This window comes from Strix aluco, unplaced genomic scaffold, assembly GCF_031877795.1.
Source record: "Strix aluco isolate bStrAlu1 unplaced genomic scaffold, bStrAlu1.hap1 H_1, whole genome shotgun sequence".
Lineage (NCBI taxonomy): Eukaryota > Metazoa > Chordata > Aves > Strigiformes > Strigidae > Strix > Strix aluco.
The window spans coordinates 1,714,097-1,736,668 of NW_027436666.1; the positions used below are offsets into that span (position 1 = coordinate 1,714,097).

The 22,572-nt window shown below is 44.9% G+C and overlaps 1 protein-coding gene across 2 annotated transcripts in view; it reads left to right on the forward strand.

Moving 5' to 3' along the window:
• Nucleotides 1-3,355: 3,355 nt before the first annotated feature.
• LOC141919132 (4-aminobutyrate aminotransferase, mitochondrial) overlaps nucleotides 3,356-22,572 on the forward strand; it is a 57,993-nt gene continuing 38,776 nt past the window's right edge. Inside the window, exon 1 of one of the 2 annotated variants that reach the window (XM_074814121.1) lies at nucleotides 3,356-3,472. The gene's annotated coding sequence lies outside the window, so the exon portion shown is untranslated. Of the gene's footprint in view, nucleotides 3,473-17,078; nucleotides 17,333-22,572 lie in introns of those variants that run through there. The other variant, XM_074814122.1, reaches the window with a different exon arrangement.

A 22,572-nucleotide genomic window follows, 5' to 3' on the forward strand; every position in this document is an offset into this window, starting at 1 on the left:
TCAGGTTCTAGTCTTGAATGGGATCTGCCACAGCTGCTGGAAAGAAGCTGTTTCTTTTCAGATTTTCCAGCATCCAGTTACAAATCCTGCCCCTTGCTTTCCTCTACCTTCTAAAGAGAAGATTATGCAGTGTTTTTCATAGGACAAAGTATGAATTATTGATTAATGTGCTGTTACCTAGAAAGTTACACCAGACTGACCGGGTAAGCACAGTGTGATGTGTGTAGCTAAAAGAAAGCAATGGAAGGAGACAAAAAGACTTCGGAGGTTCAAGTCAGGTAGTAGGATTTAAAAATTAGCTACTTCTTACTGCTAGGCTGTCATGTGCTTTCTCATGTGACATAGGTCCAAAGGCTTGTTTTTTCTGACATTGTTCATCCTGCTTTTGTTTCACTTATCCTGACCCTGACTTTCTGCGTGTCCTGTGCATCTGTGCTGAAAGTTGGTGCATTAACAGGGTAAAGGTACATCTTGAAAAATACCACCTCTTCAGGCTGCCAACAGAGTGCAGTCAGATGTGTTGGTACCGCACGTTGCCTGAGAAGGTTTCTTCCAGCAGGTGGCATACGGAGTTTCTTTTAACAATACCAACACCCAAATGAAGTAACATCATATCTGCGTATATGTGTGTGTGTTTACAGATTGCATGCCTAAACCAGTCCCAGTGGTGCTGGGAAGAGGAGATGCCAAGGAACATCCCTAGCTCTTCAGCAAGGTCAGCATGTTCTCTAAGCTCCTGCTTACTTTGTATGAGGGATTTTCTTTTGTAATAGGGGTAGTGACAGCAAATTATACTCTATAAAAACTTTCTTTATTTGATGGAATTTGTCCTCTCCAGTTTCTTATAACTAATAATTATTCTGAAAGACAGGAATCTTGTTTCATGTTTATACTTTTAGGATTGAGCTGATCAGGCAATGAAAATAATACACTAGCACCAACTGTAAAGAAAACAAGTTAATTGGAAAATGAAGGAGAAGGTTGTTTATTGTGGGAATATATGATCGAAAAATGCCTTGGCAGTCTCTGAATGCAGTTCGGTGCTAGCACAAGTGACTGTACCAGGTAATCCCTTGGGAACTTGTCAAGTTGGACTATCTCTCCATTCTTAAAGTGATGGTGTTTTTCCCTTTGAATACTGGGTATATTTGATAGTGGATCAGATAGTGACAAGTAAGATGTTAATTAATAATAATCAAAAAGTAATATTAACTCTTGCTTCAGAGATGAGGAAGAATACATATAATGGGTTAGGCAAGGAAGTCAACAGTGAGTTGGACAGAAAAGTCATGAGAAAAGTAAAATTTACTGCTCTGTAATAGCTTAACTCAATTCCTGTTCAATGGGATACCAGTGGCAGTTTCACATTGTCGATGGATCGGAAGGGACACCAAGAAATTATCTGCTCAGTTTTCCTCTCAAAGCAGAATCATACTCATCCGAGAATCCTGATAAGTGTTTGTCTTGCTTCTTACTAAAGGCTCTCATGATAGAGGTCTGTATTTCTCCCAGTAATCTGTTCTAGTGCTTCCTTATCCTTTCTGATACAAAGGTTTTCTTAACGGCTAAATGGCTGCCTTTCTTGCAATTTTGGACCATTAAATCTTTCTTATTGTAATAAACTGTGACAGAAGTAAGAGTTCTACCCAGGATAAGTGGAAATGAAGTAGCGTAGATGGCTCAGCCTCAAGCGATGTGTGCAGGGGCAGAAGGGTCCTGTAGCAGTATCTGCAAATCAGTGGTGTTTGCAGCAAAAAGAACAGCTTTGGCAGCTCAGAGCCTGCAGGGTTCCTGCCTTGCTTGTGTCCTGCTGAGCTCTTCTGTCTAGGGACCTCCAGCAGCTCTGCCATGATATCTGCTGCAGGATACTCCCTGGAGCCTTCAGTGGAGGCACTTGAGGGCTGAGCAGGATCTGACAGCTCCTCTCTCTCATGACTGAAGTGTGCATCTGTTATGAATCCTAGTGCAAGAGTTCTCTTGTGAAGTCCTCTGAAAAGGGAGCAGATGCCTGCATGTTGGTCACGGGAGAGGGGAGGGAGGTACATGCTTCAGAAGTTTGTGTTGGCCTTCTGCTTGCTTTTTTTTCTGAAGAAAACCAAGACTGTGAATGAGACCTAGAATTCTGTGAGGTGAGAGTCCAGGTAGGATTCAGTGTGCTTGCAAGAGCTTTTGTTGGAGATGAGATACATAATAATATTTATTATTTTGTAGGAATTTCAAGGGTAGTTTTGTGTCTGCAAATACCACCTTGCTGTAGATGAACTAAGCGACAGAAGAAAGGGTCATTATTCCTTATAGAGAAGCTATTGGGAAAGCTTAATATTGGTGAGCAGTCCCACTCCCACACTACAGAGAGTTGACTGATTGCTGATGTCTTCAGAGAGGATTGAATCCTGGCTGTAAATTTACTGATGCATCAGCTCTGTACTGAGTTAATCTCACCTGAATGCTGGACCGTTCAGTGGCAGGGACACGCGTGGTGTTGGGTAGGAGGGTTCCTGTGCCATCTGCATCTCACTGCCATGTGTGTCGCACCCGGCTGCTTCGATCCACTACTGTCTGTAAGAAAAAGGTGTTTGTTCTAGGTCAGGCTTAAATATTAGTGAAGCCTTGGATTTTAAATCTGGAGTTTGACATCAATGCTAGATTTGATTTGAATTTCTAATCAGTTAAAAGCCCAAATGGCTTTCCCTGTTGCAGTGTTTGCTCAAATAAGTATGTCCCAAGTGGCTGCAGGTAAATATTAGGAAATAGTGAAAGGAGAGTAGGTCTTTGTGCAGCTGTGGTAGTGCAGACCCATTCCCATCACAATCAGCGAACAGGCTCCCCGGCCCTTCTCTGAGGTGCACCAGGGCCTACAGAGCGGAATGGAGCAGAGCAGCCCCAGGAAGGGCTGGCAGCTCCTTTTGCAAGAAGAAATTAGCTGCGAGTGCCAGCAGCAGGACTCTGGTTTCTCTCGTGTTGCCTGCCGGAGGTGACAGGTAGCCAGCGTGGGCGATCGCTGCTCCACGGCCGTGCGCCGTGACGGCGGCCGCAGGTCCGGTCCGTCGGTAGCGCCGCGTTCCAGCATCACCGGGGTTTCGGCCAGAAGCCACCCGCGGGCGAGGGCCGCCCCTCCCTCCCTGCCTCCCGGCGGCGAGGCGACGCCGGCCCCCGGCTCTCCCCTTCCTCTTCCTCCTCCTCCTCCTCCTCCTCCTCCTCCTCCTCCCCTCGGTCCTGGCTCGCTCCGCGGGGCACTGACCGGGGCTGCTCGCCCCGCCCCGCCGGGGCCAGCCCGAGCCGCGCGCTCCCATTGGCCGCGCTGGGCGCGGGGCGGCGGCGCGGATTGGCTGCGGCGCGCGGAGCGGGGCGGGGAGCGGCGGCGGGGCCGCGCAGGCAGCGGGCAGCGCGCGCGGGGGCCTGCGGCGGCTCAGCCCCAGCGCGGCTCAGCCCCAGCGCGGCGGCCGGAGGCGACGCAGCCCCGCACCTCCCGGTGAGCGGCGGAACCGCGCGGGGTCGGCGGCCGGGCCGCTAGGGGCGGGGGGGGGGCCTGCGTGAGCCTTCTCCCCCACCCGCGCTCCCCTGGCGGGGACCCGCTCCTGCCCGGCGAGCGGGACTCGCCGCGGGCCTCGCCGGGCCAGGAGCCCGCAGGCTGCCGGGCCGCCCCGACCCGGCGGGGCTCCCTCACCGCCCCCTTCTGATGCGCGTCCCGCGGCGGGAGGCTGCCAGGCGTCCCTCCGCCGCCGTCTCCGCCCCGGGGCTCCCCTGCGGTCAGGGGGGTGTCGCTGAGGCCTCCCGGGGGGTCCGGCCGTGGCCCCTCTCCCCTCGGCTCCGGCGGGGCTGGCGCGCACGCGTGGGCTGAGCGGCAGGGGTGCCGCGGGGGGGCTGCTGCTGTGCCCGCCCGCTGTCGGGGTGCTGACATCCGCGGGGCGTCCGCTTGTTGTCAGACCTGAGCCTGGTTCTGGACCCCGCGGGTGCGGGTCGGGGGACCGGCCTCAGCGGGAGGGTTTGCCATCACCCGTGGGCGGCCGCGCCGGCCCGGTGGGCTCCTGTCCCCCAGACCCTGGCACAGACCTGCGGAAAGGGAAGGGGAAAAGAAGGGAACGCGAGGGCACTTGTGCCTGAGAAATGTATGTGCACCGTGCGGAAAACACGATTGGCTTCGCGTACAGCTCTCCCCTTCTTAGGATGTTGCAGCCAGATGAGTGGAAGGAAATCTTCAGTGATGGTGTTTATGGAGGCCTGCTGCTGTGCTTCCAGCTGAGATTCGCCAGTTCTTTTCAGTTACCTGTTCTCCAGAGAATGCTTGTGATGCAAAACCCAAGCCACTACCTCAGGCTTTCCCTTGAGACCCCCCCTGGCTTCACTTTCCTTCATTAGTGCTCTGAAGTAGTGTGTGGCTGTTTAGCCAGAGCTTTGCCTTTGCCTAGATTGGCTTTTGCCTCAGTGATTCTCCTTCTTTGTTTATAAAATATAGTGAAGGGAATGATATGCAAAGGAATTGAACTATTGGGGAAGATTTCCAAGTAATTTTGTAATCAGTAATGAATGTTCAGGTTTACAAAAATTGGATTTTGCCCTGTGGTTCAAAGGCACAGCCCATGGGCGTGGACTCTTAAGAGTCTTTGCTCCTATAATTTGTGGCAAGGGATTCAGTAAAGGATGAAAGCCAACTGGTATAAAAGGAGGCTACTAGTAGGGTTACCTTCTGGAAGCTCTGCAGTAAGGAAATTACCTATTGAATCCTATTATAGTCGATTATTGTATTATAAATTGAATTGAGGACTTTTTTGCAGCTCTTGTGGCATTGGGGTTTTTTTACTGTAATTGATCTTTCTGCGTACTTGAGTAGTGTGAGGCAAATTGTGTTTGGGGTCAGTGTGTCGTGTCTGACTGGAGTTATATATGCAGACTTGGAGGTCAGTGGTTCAAATGCTGGATCATAGCTCGTAGTACTAAAGCACAGCATATGCAAAAAATATCTGGATGTCACAGTGTTTCTCATCCTTAGTGTTTAAAGCACTTCGCAAATGAGATAAACATCACTGGACTGACTGTACAGATAGTGAAACTGAGAGAGATAGAAGGAAAGAAAGCTGTTATTGCAAGTAACCTGCTGGGTAGCCTTTTGGACTCCGGATCAGTGTTCAGGTTTTCCATGTCTGCAGTCAGCCAGTGCTCTGCCATTACACTGTGCTGTACCTCCTGAACAATCTGGAGTGCAAAAGACTGTGATGCAGACATCCCCAGATAATGGAGACCTGAGTCTGTAAGTGTATGATCCTATTAGACAAGCTGACTGCTTTTAAAATGCATGGGGAAAAAGATGCAATAGAACTTCTTTCTCCAAAGCCCAGACATCTAGTCTTCTGAGGCATACTGTATGGGGAGGTGTCTTGTGCATTCACATACAAAATAAACTGAAATAAGTGGATAAAATTGGGTATTTATGCCCAGGAGGCAGTAGGCAAGCACAGCATGCAGATAAACACCAAGCACATCAATAGGTGTCCTGCTGGCAGCTGTGCTGTCATCGGAGAAGGAAAATGTCCTGATCTGGCTTCTTTCAGAAGCAGAGAGGAATTAAGGAGCTCACAGGCTATGTGTACAGACATCCAACCCAGTTGATGCTGCACCTGCCAATGGCTTAGAGGTCTTCAGGTGGTTCCCCTTGCCCTGTTGGGTTTGTGTGGTGCTTAACAGTGAAGCTTCAGAACAGTTTGTACACTGGCTGGTATCCCCCACAGCTGTATTCGTCAGTGTCTAGCAAGAGCTGCTGTGTGTTTAGGTACAACTGCACAGGTCTCAGCCCTGCCGGGTGCGCTCACAGGGATGACTCCTGCCCTCGGAGGTGTAACTTGAACTGCAGAGTGTTCCTTCTGGTTTGTACTCTGATCACTGGGCCTGAATTAAAGCAGCTCAAGTTACCTCATGACATATACCTCTACAACTTCGTACTTTCAGTGATTATAATGTCAGGGTTCACAGAATTAGGAAGATGTCACAGCTGACCAAAGACAAACTGGATCTGGTTCTTGGCTTCCCAGTTTTATGACTTCTAGGATTGAGAGTCCATTCCAGAGACACTTTTTAAAAATTTTAGCAGTTTCAAGTACAAATTAAGATCCTCTTCCTTTCTTATCCAAATGGAAACAGGTTGTGGAAATGTCTCAGAAACAAGGGCTGTTTAGCGACAGTACATGTATGTACTGCACGAACAGTATAGTGTTCATTGTTGTATCCATATTGTTAAGATATAACCCTGTTGTACCTTAAAATTTCACTGTATTGGCTGTATACTGGAAACTTTTAATCAAATGGTGACTCTGAACTTGGATAAATGGCCTTTGCTCTTGGCTTTGCTTTTGTGAGAGTGAGCAGGGAGAAGGGAGGAATACGTCTTGATGGGGTAATTGTCAGATTTCATGTGAGACATTTATCCTCTTTATTTTTTCAAAGACTCTTTCTTGTATGTTGCAAATTGTCAGTGTGCATCATTTTTGTTCAGGCAGGCTTTTCCAGTAGTACCTACTCTTACAGTTCTTCATAAGCTCTTAAGAGTTTCTCAGGCATGATAAGTCTGAATCAAATAGTGAGGTATCTTACCCCATTTGAAAGAGTAAGTAAAAGAGCTGGATTCCACTGGAAGGAGAACAGCTAGTACTGATACGTAGGAAGCTGTGAAACTATATGTTAAGTAATGCAAAAATCACACATCAGGAGCACTACAGCTTAAAGACCACGAATACACTACACTGATAATTGTCAGTGTGGGCCTATCACCTATGGAAGGATGGATATGCTTTCAAACTTACATAACAGATTTATCTTTCAGGAGGCTGAAAACACCCTATTCTTATTCCAGACTGATCTGCTTTCAAACTCCTTTATGAACAGAAGAGGTTACCTTAGAGGTCGGAGCTGCTACCAACTTAAAGCAGATAATTTTACCAGCGACTGCTCTGTGGCTTGAAAGTCATATATCTCTGTCCCCTCTTTATTTCTGAGTTTTGTGATCTGTTTTATCAGATCACAGTCCTGTTTCCTGAAAATGACGGCTATGGGCCAGGAAAAGAAAGAAAGTGGTATTTTCTTAGCCATATGGTGTTTGTGCAAAAATAACAGTATTCTGGGGGTTTTCCAAAGCACTCAAAGTGTATAAAACAGAGAATATTGTCCTAAACTGCTTCTGTGGCTTTCAGACTCTTTTCCGATCTGTGGGCGTAGGGTTCTGTACTGTATCCTTGTATTAGATTGTTTGTCTTTCCTTTTGGAAAATACTTTACTGTTCATTTCCCATTTTTTGGCCAGATACTAGAAATTCAGCAGAAGAATCAGGTAGGAACCTTGATTATGTGTTGCAGTTCTTGGTTATGTGGAAGAAGGTTCTCTCTCCTGCTGTCCAGGGAAAGTATGTCTGTTTGGAGCAGAGAGAACAGTTTCAGAGAGTATAATTTTCTTTTGAAAATAAATCCTACTTTTTGCAGCATGAAGTTTATGTTCCTCCATCCTAGCTTGTGGATCTGGAGTATTTTTGAATTTTGTGCATGGCAGCTTCTACAGTTGTAAATTCTGTTCAGGAAATGAATACAAGTTCTAGCTTGGGCTGCGTAGTCATTTAATTATTTTACTGCACCAGCTGGCAGCTGATCTCACTAGCTGCCTTCGTGGAGATATATTGCAGTCACTTCTGAAGGTGTACTTCTGAAAGCTTGACACCTGCAGTGTCAAGGACACAGGTCTGCCCTAGTGATGAACTTACTTTTTAAAAAATTATAAAGCTGCACTGTGCTGGTTGAGGTGAGAAGGCACTAAAACCACTCAACTGAAAGTACTGCCTTTAGTAAGCGAACACTGCCAGCTTGAAGAAGAGGGACAGGAATGTGAATTTAGTTATTCAAACTTAAGTGATTCCCCTTTATATTGTCTACTGCAATTATTTTAGTGAATCTCTCTCAGTTTTAATGCAGGAGAAAATAATTTGTGTAGATGAGTGCTAATCTGTACTGTATCAAACTCTTGTTTGGCCTCTGGCTGAAAAGTAGTGTAGTATATAACTCCTGTGGCAAGGTATAAGGCAATAAAGCTTCAGACTTGGTGAGTTTCCCATTTAGATTTTACAATTTCACTGAAATGCAACTTGGCATTGGCAGAGAGCAGAGCTCTCTAAGAAGTGTTTATCTTCTTGTAACTCTTGTGAAACTCAGTTTAAAAATTAAAATCTAATTCTGATAGTGTTTCTGGGGGCAGTTTAGAGTAATGCAGGTTGCTAAAGATTTCATGTGAAAAGTCAGTGTGTCTCAAGTACACTCAGGGTGACAAGATGAAGTGCCAAACTACTGGTTTTGCTGTACAGCTATAATTCTGAGAGTAAACCAACTTCTAAACCTGTCTCCAGCTTTCCTTGTCTCGAGCACTTAAAAATATTCCTTATTCCAGATGGAATTTTCCTTGCCATCCCCAATCAAAGTTCAGTCTTAATTTTACAAGTGAAAATACATTGCTTCGCAACTATTGTACCCGTATTTAATCCTATTTTATGTAGGATTTTTTTAGCAGTGGTCAAAATGCCTGGAGTTTGAAACCTGGCATAGTTCAGGTACTTTTTTTTTTTTTTGGAATACATTCCTGGCTAGGTCTGGGGCAGCAAATTGGCTGGATAACAGCAAAGAGACCAAGTAATCACACTCTGAGCAATTCTTACCTGGCACCTGCTAAAATACACTAGTAGAATCCAATATAGCCTTGGCTGGTTTGGGATACGACAGTGTGCCCTTGCCCAGCTTGGTGGGTGCGGGCAGCTGCTGGGAGCCTCTGCCCAAGGGCGATGGAGCTGGGAGTGTGTCACTGAGATGTGGTCTTCCCGAGCAGAAGGCTCTTCCTTGGCTACAGGAGGAGACTGCTGTTGTGGAAGAAATCTGCATATGCTTCCTTTGGTTTATAGCGCATTCATATTTTGTGCTGACTCCCTCATGATATATTTTGCAGAATCAGCTGAGAGATTTGGATTCAGGTTCCCGTGCCAAAGTCCGTTCTCCATTCCCTGCTGACAGTGCCCCTTTCACAGCTGTATCAGCCATGGTTGTGAGCATGGATCCTGGCGTCAGGTTCAGCCTGTCTTTCTCGTGTTTCCTTTCATCTCTTCTGCCATCTGCATGTCACAAGCACCATATCTTCTTTCCTGAAGCCTTTTAGCCTGTCCGCAGTGTCAGCGTGACGTACTCTTATTTCCCCCCATCTACCTACATACTTTCCAGCTCTTGTGTTGCTCTGTGTCTTGGATCTGTTTTAAGCGCTCCTGGTCCTACCTGTCAGCTCTAAAAGCAAATGCTTTTGACTAGAAGACGGTTGTAGCTCTGTAGGAGGTATAGTAGAACATACACTGGCCTGTTGGATGGAAGACCTGCTCGTGTGGAAAGGGAAGCTGGAAGACAGAAAGAAAAAGTGAGGAGAGAGGTGCAGTCCTGCCAGTGGTGTTAGCGGGCATCTCCGCCTGGAGCGCACAGGTTACTCATGGGTCGGGTTGGATGGCTAGAAAGCACTGTGATACAGGTACGGGTGTGGAAGAGTATTACCAAAGTGTGGATTTCCAGCTCAAGGTTTTCTTTCTAGCTGTCTGTTGGGGTGGGGGGGGTGAGGGCTTTTGGGTTTTTTTCCTCCCCTTGTAACCTTGGTTTCATCACTGGTTTCTCACAGAACAAAACAGTGAGTGTTGGGAGAAGCCATAAATTAGTGATGATGTTTTCATGGTGTCCTATTTTTGATGTTTGTCTCAATTTTAAAGTATCCAGCTTCCACCTGTAAGCCTCGTACCAGGCAAAGCACAAGGCAACGAGCTCTTGATGGAAGTCTGTACCCTAGTGCTGGATGATTTGATGTTTCTTGCCTGTAATCTTAGTATTAAATCACCCCTTCCTTTTCCTCCTCCTTACCCAGAAAATTAACAATCCTACAGATTTTTTCACAAGAGATGCCACCTCTTGCTGTTCCGGCTCTTCTCCTTTCTGAATGAAGTAATGCACGAATATAGACTTGCAGAAGCCACTGAGGAAAAGAGGAAAAAAAAATAGTAGTCTGCAGGGAAAGGAAAGAATAATACCCCTCATTTGTATTTGTATCGCATCAGGCTCAATCTTGATTAAAGACTTTGAACATCACAACAGCATGCCAATTTTGGCTTCCTCTTTTAGCGAAGGATAGAGTGTGCTGAGGTTCTTGGCAGCATCCCTTGACAGTAAACACAACTGAAATCAACTTGTATGTTTTAAATTGGTCTGGCAATAATACAGAAATGTGAATAAGTAACGTAAATAACATAAAAATTAAGTATTTTAATTAAGCTTGGTGTAACTTATTAGCAGTCATATTTTTTGTTTGTATTATGTTTCCTGCAAATCTGTCAGGCATTCTTCGTGTTAGATGCCAAATAATGGGAACCAGCCATCTTGTTCTTCTCCATTAACTCTCTTTCTGCAGCTGATATGAATGACACATTTTTTGCCAGGTGCTTGCTTGATACTAGTGTTACCATGTACACCAAAAAAAATTAGGACACCGGGAGTAGGATGGAGGGAGTAGGTTTGTATTGATGCATTTTTAACAGCTCACTGTGTAAATCTGATGATATAAATGATTGCCTCAGTGGGAATTTGAGAATAGGGCAGGTTAAAAAGCTGTTTAGAAACCAAAACAAACTGCTCCGGCATGACAGGATTTCAGGCATAAGATGCTTCCTGGCAACAGGCCAGAGTGTAATCCTGCCACACAGTGCTGTGGACAGGCCAGAGGCCATGACTTCTGAATCCTTACCGATTCCATCACTTAAGGCGAAGCAAGCTGCTGAGCGTGCTGGCAGCGACGGTCCCCAGAAGGCAGGCATGAGGGGTGTGTTTGACCTTTACGGACCATACTGCCTCCGCCTCAACATTCTCTCGTCCTGGCTCCAGTATAAAGCACACCTTGTTTTTTGCTCCACAGCTGTTGCTGCAATGCAGCTTCCTGGAGAGGGAAATAGGATTACACAATCAGAATGTGCTGGTGGAGGTAGGAAAGCAGAGGATGAGCTTGGCTCAGATGAACTCCACGCTCCTTGTTTGCAGTGCAGTTTTACCAGGTAATGGAGTTAGGGGTGGAAATCTTCAGTTTGTTCCATGGTTTGAGCAGCGGGTATTGTAAGGGGCTGGCATAGCCACTGTAACGTGATGCTTCTGCCTTGGCTGTTGTAAAAAGCAGCTGAAGAAAAACATAAAAAGGGCTAACTTCTGTTATTAACAGAGGGAGTAGAGGCAAATGGAGATAATGACAAGCAGTGCTAGGAGCTGGGTTCATGATGTTACGGGGCCTTTGACTGGGAAGAAGTTTTGTGATCTCAGCAACCATCTGTGTGTTGCTTTAACTATAGCTAACAAATCTTGTTCTTTTTTCTTTCCAATTATGAAATCTAAAATGTCAGTTCTTTTAGAAGTGCTTTTAGTAGCAGGTCAGCGACTACTTCCTTAAATTCTCACCAGTAATCTTTATTTTTCCTTGGCCAAGAAGGTGGTTGGAAAATATCTCTTCTGAAGCAACCTGTAAGATTCCTGGTGGTCATAAAGATTGGACTGTTACATGATTGTGAATGAGTTCAGAGTTTGTTCTTTTGCTTCTTGGTAGGTTTTGGTGTAGTGGAACTTTATTTGGTCAAAATGGTAGGACTGATGATGAACATGGGTTCATGGGTAGGTAATGTTTCAACAGTGAGTCAAATGTGGTGGCTACTCTGGTTGGACCTTGTGTTCCTCACGCTGCTCAGTTGTTTCCTTTCATTGGTGTACCTTGTTTTCACTGAGCTGAACTTACGACTACACTGGATGCTGTGAAGAGTTTGGTGATGTCTCTTCTCCAAACTGGGAATCTCTGGTGTGAATGGGAGGGCAAGCCATGCAGGTGACAGGTGAGCTAGGTGAAAGTGGAATTCTTCAGAAAAGAGACTAAGAAGATACTACTGCCCTTGCAAACCCAAGGTTGGTTGTGTGACACCATACATAATTTCTGATGCAATACTTGTACTTTTTTTCAGAAAATATGCAGAAAAAATCATATTCCAGAGTGATCTGATAAATGATGGGAAATAGCTCACAGGTCCAGTGTTACTGCTCTGAATGGAAAAGGGAGGAGAAAGGGACTGTTTGTTACATCCATATGCAGTCTTGCATAACTGATCCTCTGCTCTGACTGGTAGGCAAGCTTCACAGGCGTGCAGCCGCATTCCTCTCATCTGTTGTGAAACTTCACTCTGATTATCTCTTTCAGCTACTGTCACTAGTTAACAGCAAAGAGGGAAAAGGGGCAGCTTGTGATAATACTGATACAATGCTTCTAAAGGCTAACAAAGCCCATGATTTAGTTCTGTGAAGAATTATCTGATTGCTGATAAATCATGAAGTTCCATTCATTCAGTGAAACCCTGAGTTTTATGAAGGAGAAGAATTTGCCTTTTTTTTTCTTTTTCTGAGATGCTACACCAGTGCTCTCTTGGGGCCCCTTGAGAGGGAGGGGTTAAGTACCACTGAAGGAGAATGGAGGACAGTGCTCTGAGGGGAAGTGCTTTGCTGTCCCATTGTGCTAACTTTGCTTACTTTCATGAGCTATCCTTAGAAAGATAAATATTTCCATTAACAGATTTTTGTTAAATAAATAAACTAGGCGTTTAACATAACTGCTAGCTCGTTATTCCATACTGACTGTATTCATCCTGGTGTAACCTGGGGAGCTGTTTAAAATTACACCAGCAATAGACTTACCTTAATCTGTTTTTGATATGTCAGTCATTCCTGGTAAGCAAAGCTGAGCAATCCCAGTCTTTTCGTTTTATTTTCTGTTTTGCCCTTCATGATAATCCTCTTTGTCCAAATAAGATTTTTATCTTTCTGTCTGCAAATTGTTTGCTCAGATTTTTATAATTAACTTGCGGTCAACATCTATATAATCTTACTTCATGTTTTCTTCCAACTGCATTGAAAGATTTTTTTTTTTAATGTATTTTAAAGTGAACCTAGTAATCACTGCTGCTGTTCACAGTACCCAAAAGTTGATTTAACACTGCAGTTAGTGCTTTATTCCTTCTCCAAACATGGCAAACCCTTAAGAGAGGTGTTGCTTTTCCTCTTCATTCAAGTTTGGGGTCCTAAGACCCTGCTTTTTAGTCTTGTGTCAACTCGTTTTGAAGGAGGACTTAAGACTTGGTGCTGAGTATCCTGGTGTGCCTTGCCCTCTGCTTTGTCATATTAACGTGTTTTGTTCCTGTTTCTTGCAAGTGTGTGTGATGTTTAGGATTTTGACATTTGTCTCTACCCTAGAGCTGCTATTTCTGGATATCGAATTTTTCTCAAGTACTGTAGTTCTGTGTTGTTTGAAATGCTTTGTTTTTCCTAACAAATTGTAGGAGATGCTTTCTAGAGTGAGGCAGGGATTAAGGAGGGCTATAGAGTTGCTTCTGGAGGAATTCACCATCATTTGCAGTGAAATCCAGCAGTTGATAACATAGTTAAACCTTACAGTATTTTCCATAAAGACAAAATATCCTTTATACTAACCTTGTGCTATTCACTCGGTCTTGTGAACCAGCCTGGCCAGAATCTGATACCCATTTTGCCTTGTATCATAATATATTCAGAAGGATGTACATAGTATTGATACATAAAAATCATCTAACAGTGGAAAGGCATGCTTTTGATTCTGCTAAAGCAGGAGTTTATTCTCTAACAGTGAAAAATTGCGTAAGAAGTCTTCCTTGGAAAACTGCCTATCAGTGCAGATTGTATACTTACTCTGGGTGGTTGGTGGTCCTTTCCAATGCCAGACTGTTCAACTAGATCTTGTTACAGGTGTTCTCTTGATTAAATCAAATGGAAGTCTATGGCTTTCTTGTTACAATCCACAGTTTGGTGAATAGCACATTTTTAATACATCTTAAATAAGTGTTTAGCAGTTACAGTTGCTTCAAATCACTGACATAAGAATGACTGGGACTTCTGCATTCTTTGCCCTGCAACAGGATTTACACGAGTCATTGTCATCCTCTTTGTGCACCCAGCCTGCCAGGCAGGGTAATTATAGATATGGAGGGGCTGAGCTGCCAGCAAAGGGGCTGAAAGCAGCCGAGGAAGTTACAGTTCAGTGTTGAGCCATTTGATGCAAGGGTTAAAACAAAAAAATCCACTACAAATAAAAGTCTACTACTGAATTACTCTCCCTCTGGAGGATGAGTTTCCATGCAGTTGGACACAACACGGCTTAGCGTGATGGGACACGAGGCTGACGGGAGTCTCTAGATGATGTTGTCTTATAAATTGTTGGCACCACTGTAGCACTTCACAATAAGAAGTACTTTCCATCCAGGATAATTTTTTTAATGAGTTTAGCCTCACATCACGTAAGGTAGCACTCAGTAAAGGCACAAGAATTCTTTGCCATACCCTGATCTCCCTGAAGTGCACCCTTAGGAGCTGTAATCCTGATTATTCACTGAATAAGTGTAGTAATAAATCACTGATAGAAAGCATTGCCTTGGAATCCAATGTTTTATGTGTGGTGGGTGTAAATACCTACAACTTTTCTTAGTCCTTCCCCCTCTACTTTGTGATGTGTCCCTGTGCTAACCATCTGTCTGAATAGGATTACTGCATTCTCTGTGTTAGATTAGCTAGTTAACAAGTTCAATTTAGAATCAGCAGTTTGTTTTACTGTCTGGCAACTAGTACAGGCCAGTTTAAATATGTCTTTTACAGTCTGTGTATGTAATTAATAACAGATTTTAAATTATGAAGATGAGGGATCAGCTTCAGTCTTTAATTTGGATCAAATCAACAACTTGTTACTTGGGAGTAGTATGATGTAGTTGTGTGACCCCAGCTGGCAACTAAGCACCACACAGCCACTCACTCACTCCACCCCTGCAGTGGGATGGGGGAGAGAATTGGAAAAAAAAAAAATGTAGTAAAACTTGTGGGATGAGACAAAGATAGTTTAATAGAACAGAAAAGGAAGGGAAGATAATAATAGAATATACAGAACAAGTGATGCACAATACAATTGCTCACCACCTGCTGACCAATGCCCAGCCAATTCCCAAGCTGTGGTGTCCCCTGGCCAGCTCCCCCCAGTTTATATACTGGGCATGACGTCCTATGGTATGGAATATCCCTGTGGCTCATTTGGGTCAGCTGTCCTGGCCATGTCCCCTCACAGCTTCTTGTGCACTCCCAGCAGCCGCTGGCAGGGCAGTATGAGAAGCTGAAAAGTCCTTGCCTTAGTATAAACACTGCTTAGCAACAGCTAAAACATCAGTGTGTTACCAACATTATTCTCATCCTAAATCCAAAACACAGCACTGTACCAGCTACTAGGAAGAAAATTAACTTTATTCCAGCCGAAACCAGGACGTATGCTATCTGTCCTCTAAACAACTGGGGTCCAGGTTCCCTTCTTGACAGTTGCTAGTACTCACGTGGGATCACAGGTCACAGTCTTACGGCAAAGGAGAAGGGAACCGAAACAGGGTCAGCCACGTCTGATACTCTTCTATATTGGTGTTAACGATGTTTTCATTAGCAGTTTGGATGGTGATCAATTAGCCGTTTTGTATAGAAGAGCTCTGGAGAACAACATGGTGATTTTAAATGACATACTCCTGCAATGGATAGAAATTGGTTGTGTGGATGCTGGCATTGCATCTGTTGGTGTGTGAATTATCTGCATCAGGATAATGTTACAATGGAGAGAGATTGCAGAGTGTGTTTGGTCTACCTGGATGACTTTCTGTCCCTCCTTGTTCCTGTATTAGCATGGTAAGCATCACAATATCCTCCCGTACCAAATAAATACTGCTGCTGTTACTGCACTGAGAGAAGGTGGAAGAAGAAAGCGTGGTGCTGTAACAGCAGTGCAAGCTGGAGTCACTAAATTGCCAGGGACCTCAGCCGCTTCCTATAAGCATTGCATCTTCTATCTTTGTTGCTTGCTTCCGATATCTGTCCTTCCCTCTGTCTTAGACCATTCCTTACGCCTCACTGTGCTTGTGCTGAACCAAGGCAGCACAAGTCTCGGGCTGGCTCTGGTTCCCCAAGGACCAGGCTGCTCCCTCGTCTCCCTCCTTGCAGCATATGGGTGCAGGCGCTTCGGTTGCAGCCCCTCGGTCAGGCTTCAAGCCCTGCACTTAGGAAAGCATCCTGCTGAAACGTCGCATCCCACAGCTGGAGCCTACGGGAGATAGAGCGTCAAGCACGTCCCACAGCTGGGGTCCAGCCCCTGGCTCCCTGCTGCAGTGCAGCCCTGCCTGGTGGGGGGCGCGGAGCACCCCTTCCTCTGCTCGAGTCGTTTTAATGTCCTGATTACTGAAGTGGGTAAGTCACCATCTCGCTTGTAATAATTACAGATTTCCTCTGTGATTTTTCACTTGTCGGTTGCCACAGCAACTGTGCAGTGGCCGAAACACTGTCACAGGGATTTAAATCAGAAGCAGCTCAGCCTTTTCCTGCACCCTGGCGCATCTTCCCTCGTGCCACCCGGCACCATGGCAACCTGGCGATGGCATTCCTGCCTCCGCGATGGCACCCTGTGCTCGCCTTCCCTGGGTCCACGGGCCTGAGCGCTTGGTGCTGTTATTCTCAGCGTGTGTCCGCGTCTCTCGTGTTCCCCGTCTCGAGCAGTGTGCGGTGGCGGGAGGTGGTGTTAGGATGCGTGCTGGCTGTTGTACCGCCTGTGCACGACCTGAAGGAACTGAACCGAACCAAGGTTATTTTATGGTAGTTGTGTGCCTGCGTGTCAGCCTCGGGGTATTTGCAAACTAGAGTAAAATGAAGGATAAAACCTGTTCTTCAGCTTCCACAGTTCTTGAAAACTAAGGGGCCATTTCAAACATTAATACAGTCTGACTCTGCATCTCAGGAGTTGGTTTTCAGAAACTGCTGAGAAGGCATTCAGGTGAACTCGGGCTCCCAGGGGTCCGAGCTGATGGGCTACACCCACATGCTGGATATGCTGGAGTACCAGTGGGCAGAGCCAGATCATCTTGGTTTGAGGCGAGTTGGGCATTGCTCTCCACTGGGTTTGGCTGAGCACAGAGTATAGCTTGCAGGAGCTGGTTTCATTAACCTTCCTTAACTGGGGCAATCCCCCCAGCTGGGATCGCAGCTCGGGGGTTCCTCTGGGTGATGCCTGTCCTCGCTGCCGGCAGTCGCGAGCGGCTGCTGGAGGGAGCTGACGGCAATGGCATTTCTCGTGAATGCAGCCGACAGCAGCCGGCTCTAAAGTGAAGGAGAGCGCAACGTTTTCAACCAGCAAGCTGGCTGTGGGGAGTTTTCATCCAAGTCATGTAAGTGCCTTTGCCTTGTGCCTGCGTGCGGTAGGGTTAGCACAGACTGCAGCCGAGCCTGCGAGGGCTGCGCTCCCGTGTGTTCTGTTAGAGGGGAATGCGTGTCTATGTGTGTGCAGGCATGTGTGATGTTAAAATGTCCGTGTCATGGACAGCCATGGTTAGCTGTTCCCTGGTTTGTTTGCTGGACCCCTTGTAAAAGAAATCTCCCACATGCGTCTCCTTTTCTGTGTCCTCCGCTGAAATGGGGGTCACCTTGAGAAACCAGAGCACTCGCTCCTGTTTGAGACGCTTCCCTTGGTTTGGTGCAGGCTGCCTCCAAGTGAGCTATTTTATGACTTTAGGAAGCAGAAGAATAAATTGTGCTTTTACAGTGCATTTTATTTGATGCTATTTATCTATTTTCATGACCTCTGAGGAGGCAATGTTAGGATGCCAAGGAATAAAATCTTACCAGCAGTATAACTGAATTTCCTCGGATGAAACTCCACTTGAGGGTATTTTGCAGTACTTTAATTTTTCCAGTGCTGCAGAATGCTTGTGGAGCAACTAATCTGGAAAGCACAGCTGTGTCATAATTTAAGCTGTTTAACCCATTGAGAACTGGATTGTTTTGGGGTGGGAAATGTGTGGAAATTAACAGGCATGGTTTGGATATGTTGTTGCCATCTGCATTTAAAATAATGGATTCAAAATATGCAGGCTTGAAGAGAGGTTCTTACGCATAGCTCACTAGTAAAGTTCACTGAAATATCAAAGTGCAATTTTTTTCAGTGGGAACTATTAAGGAATAACAAACTAAAAAAAAATTAAAAATTTTCAGCTAACATTAGTTTAGCTGTACTTGTCTTTTACCAACATTTATGTACAGTTATGCTGTTGATGTAGGTATTTTTAGCTGTGTATCTGGAACTTGCCCAATTTCTAACAGATGCTTTTTCGACCCCGTTTTTTCTTTTCCTGAGACGATGTGGTTTTTTTCACAGGCCAGGTGTGGGCACATCTCATCCCAGCTTAGCTGTTCTAGTAGTTCTTGCATCAAAAATGAGCTGCTCAGAAGTTTAGTGGGTCACCTGAATCCTAGCGTGACATAACTGCAACATTCCCACCTGTTCTTATTCATTGGATTATGGACCAGGACTATTTTCTTGGTCTGATACTTGTTGGAGAGAGGGAAAACAGAGACAAGGGCAGAAAGATTTTATTTATTTATTTATTTTTAATATGTATTCATAACCAACCACCAAACCCTGCTTAGAGGACATCTAAGGAGCAGAACCTGGACACATGAGTGTTACAAAACTCATCTACTATCAGAAGTGTGAAAACTTGATGGAAGGACTGAAGGATTCTGTTCTAGCCTCGCTGCTGGTTCAGCTCTGACTTGATTGTTGGTCTCATTAGGCAGGTAGGTATTGCCATGTCATGATGGACACTGACTGTACAGTACTTCCAAGCTATAGATGTGGGGTTTTTGTCTCGTGTTGCACCTTGCTTTGGGCTTTTGCTGCAGTTTCAGAACAGACTGACTTGAATGCCAGCTGAATGTGCAAAAGCCAGTTTATTAGGGAAGACTTACACTGTCGTGTGCAATATTTACTGTTTTGTCAAGCCTTGAAGGACAAAACCAGTCTCCCCATTTCTGTTCTTCTGAACGGTAGTGGGAGTGTTTGGTCCTGTTGGTGTCACTAAATAAATAAGCAACATGAATAACAGACACTTGAGCTTTACTTGTAACTATGACAACTGTGTCCTTGACAACTTAAGTACAATCCTGGAGTTTTCAATTACATCCTGTACACGAAGCCGTTAAGGTTATTAGAGGCATAAACAGCAAAAGCAACTGTCAGCTCGTGAAATATTTTCTGGAAAAATGCATTTTGGTGATAGATACATGTTTCTGTTTGCAGATAGCTGTCACTTGCTTTGTTGTTAGTGTTGCTTGGTGGGAAACGCCTTGGTGAGCTGTGCTTTCCAAGGGCAAACTCACCATTTGTTGGTGAGAGTCACTCTTTGCGCTGACTTTTTCGGCTGCTGCCTGTGAAATTGCACCAGATAAGTGTTGAGCTTCAAAGTGCTCGGGGGTCCCTTTCTGATGTGTGGGTTGTCCCATAGACCCAGCCAGTCACTGTAGTGATCCTGGTATGTGACCTTGATGATGTGGGGTGCTTGTCACCACCTTTGCTTTTGAAGTATGATGCTGTGGTCTTTGGTTGACCAAGTTGGATGAGGAGCAGCTTGTTTCTCTTTTCTGTGCCATCTCATGAGGATGGTGCTAGGTACTGTTCTTCCTGAAATCAAGAGTTTCTGCTTTGTTTTATGCTGAGTTTGTATAGATGCTGGATGGAAAATCTAATGCTGGCCTTGAACACTAGATGTTAATTTTCTTGCAACTACCGCTTAACAGGACCTTCCTGTTCCTCTGATGGTTTGAGATAGCCTTAGTCTAGTTATCACTAGAAATTCTTGGTGTTACTCTAACAAACTTCTCTTGCAAATGCTGTTGTAAGCTAATTCAAATTTTTTTCAGAACTATACCTTTAAAAAAAAAACGAAGTAAAAGGACCTGTTGTATTTCATTGTGTGCAGTCAGACTTTCATAACTACATAGTCTATATTGAACTCTTAACTGCTTCTGGGACCAAGTGAATTGCAGTTAAATACATCAACATGCTGGCAGGCTTCTTTGTTTACTTTGTTGTTTACTACATTTAAGTGACTAAAGCAGTAAGTCAGGATTTCTAATGTCACCCTGCGCTCTGTCAATAACAACCGGTTAAGTCATTCAGTTTTTTCCTGCTTTGATCTATTGGATGTGGACATTCCCCATCTTCCCAAAGGAAGGTGGGGCGGTACGTGATGATTGCAGTGCATTTTCAAACAGCAAGTGCTGTATACATTGAATCTTTTTATGTAGATACCATGATGACATTAGGTTGCCCGTTCTTCCTCAAATGCAGACTAAGGAAGGGCATGATTATGTTTAATGGATGGCAGACTTGACTTGTCTTCCAGCTCACCCATACCTATAATTCTTTGTGAAATTGTAGGGATATTCCAGACTGTGGGATCTCCTTGGTCTGTTTTTAGAAGTAAAATACTTGAGCTGCATCACCAAAGTCATGAAAGATGCTTGTTCATGAACACTGCAAACCAGGAGACTTACCCCCTTTAACAAATGGCCTTGGATTTTTATTATTCTTTTAAGACAGGGCCCTTCAACTTTCTGTTTTGTGGGCCCTAGACACAGGACACTTACCTGCCAGAAGTTGATGAAAATAATAAAAAATCAGTAACAAGGGATTTTCAGGAGTTTATGGAGTACAGAATATGGGACTGGTTAAGAGTTTTCCTTTCGAACCTGTCAGGCTGTTGCAGAGTAAGAGATGATAGGGCTTGGGCAGCATGAGTGAGGCTGGAAGGCTTGTCCCAGCTCAGCTCAGAAGCTCCAGCCCCATCGAGCTCTGGTTTTGGCACCCTCTTTATCTTTCCTCTCTTTCAGAGCTGCTTATCTCATCTCTGATTTACTGTACAGCAGTCACTACTTATGTGATAGCGTCTGTGACTCCCTCTTCTTAGTGCCCATGTCCTGGCTCCATTATCCAGACTTTTTCCAGCTTGCCTCTGATACATTCCAGCCATGATGCGTGGGTATGGGAGCATTGTGGAGGTTAGAAAAGGAGAAACAAGAGCTCATGGAAGATAACACAAAAAACTGGACCACTAATTCTTTATCACCTAGTGGGTCTTTCTCACAGTAGTTGGGCTCACAATCCTATGAAGCCAAGGAAATCAACTTTTAATTACAAAAGAAAACCAGCTTTGCAGTGTTTTCCCACTTCCAGCAGGGCTACCCAACTAGTGCCAGGCTTTTCAACATTGTTCTTTTGTTCTGGTCACAGGAACCATAGCTGACTTGGTCTCTCAATTTGCAGTTTCTTTCACTGTTAAAAAACAAACGCAGAAAATGCAGTCTCAAAGCGTGCTGAGCTGTGAACTGAAGAGCCTTCTCACCTCTTTGAGAAACACCCTCCTTGCAAACCATCTCTACCAGCTCACCTCCAAGATGCCAGGGCAGGCTGGGGTGTGGAGAGGGTGGTTTTGCTTGCAGGCCTAATGCTGGTGCTGCTGTGGGCTCCCAACAGAGTGGGGCAGTGGCCACCGCCTCTGCGGGGTGGCAGAGCTTCAGGACCTTGGGCTGCTGCCCCTGCGCCCGCCAGCAGACCCCACGCAGCTCGCCAAGCGAATAAGCCTTGTGCTGTTTTCACATCGAGTTGGATCCAAGCAAGCAAGACTAAAAGATAGCTTGAGATGCTTCAGATTTCAGAATTAGCACGTAGTATGACAGTACCCTCACTGCTGCACATCACAGAAAAGTCAAGCCAAGGAAAACAGCAAAAAAGGAGTGCATTTGTCTTTACCTTCCTGCTCCCCAAATACATGTTACGAAGACTTGTGGAGTAATTGAAGTGTGCAGCTTGTGCTGCTGTTTCTAAACCACTTAATTGTTCCCGGTTAAATGGATTTGGAGCAGCTGACGGACAGATGAATGTGCCCCCATGAATTTAAAACAGGCTTCTTGTGTCTTTGGCATGAGTTGCAAGAAAGAGATGCAAATCTGCAGTGCTGACTTCTCATCCGTGTCTTGCAGTGTCTCTGTTTCACTTCTTACCTTTGCATCTATCCCAGGGATGCTTCCAGAGGCAGGTTTTTGCGGGCACAGACATCATGCTGCATTTGCTCCTCTGCTAGCAAGCGAGAATGTTACATGAATAGTTTGTATATTTTGCTCTTGTATCTGGATCAGGCCCCCCTGAGTGTTGGAGTCCCTCTCTAATATTTTTTTTTCCCAGGGATTCTCTGTAAAAAACATAATCTTGTTAGCTCACAGGAACAATGCATCTTTGTGTGTTCACAGCAGGCTGCTGCTACTGCTGCTGAATGACTGTTGTCGTTCCTAGTAACTAATTTTGCCTGTCAGAAATAATCACTCAGTACAGAAATTTAAGAGCTGCTGTTTAAAACAATGCATCCAATTTCACAGTGTGCATTTAAAAAATCCACATATCCTTATGTTTCATGTGGTCAATAAACTGTACTGAGCTTCCTCTTTGAAAATAATTTTTCTTACTAAAAGAATGTGATGATGACTTAAACTGTATTTGCCAATGCATGTGTTTACATAATGCAAAATTATATGCAAATATATTTGCAAATACATCTGCAAAATTAATGTAGTG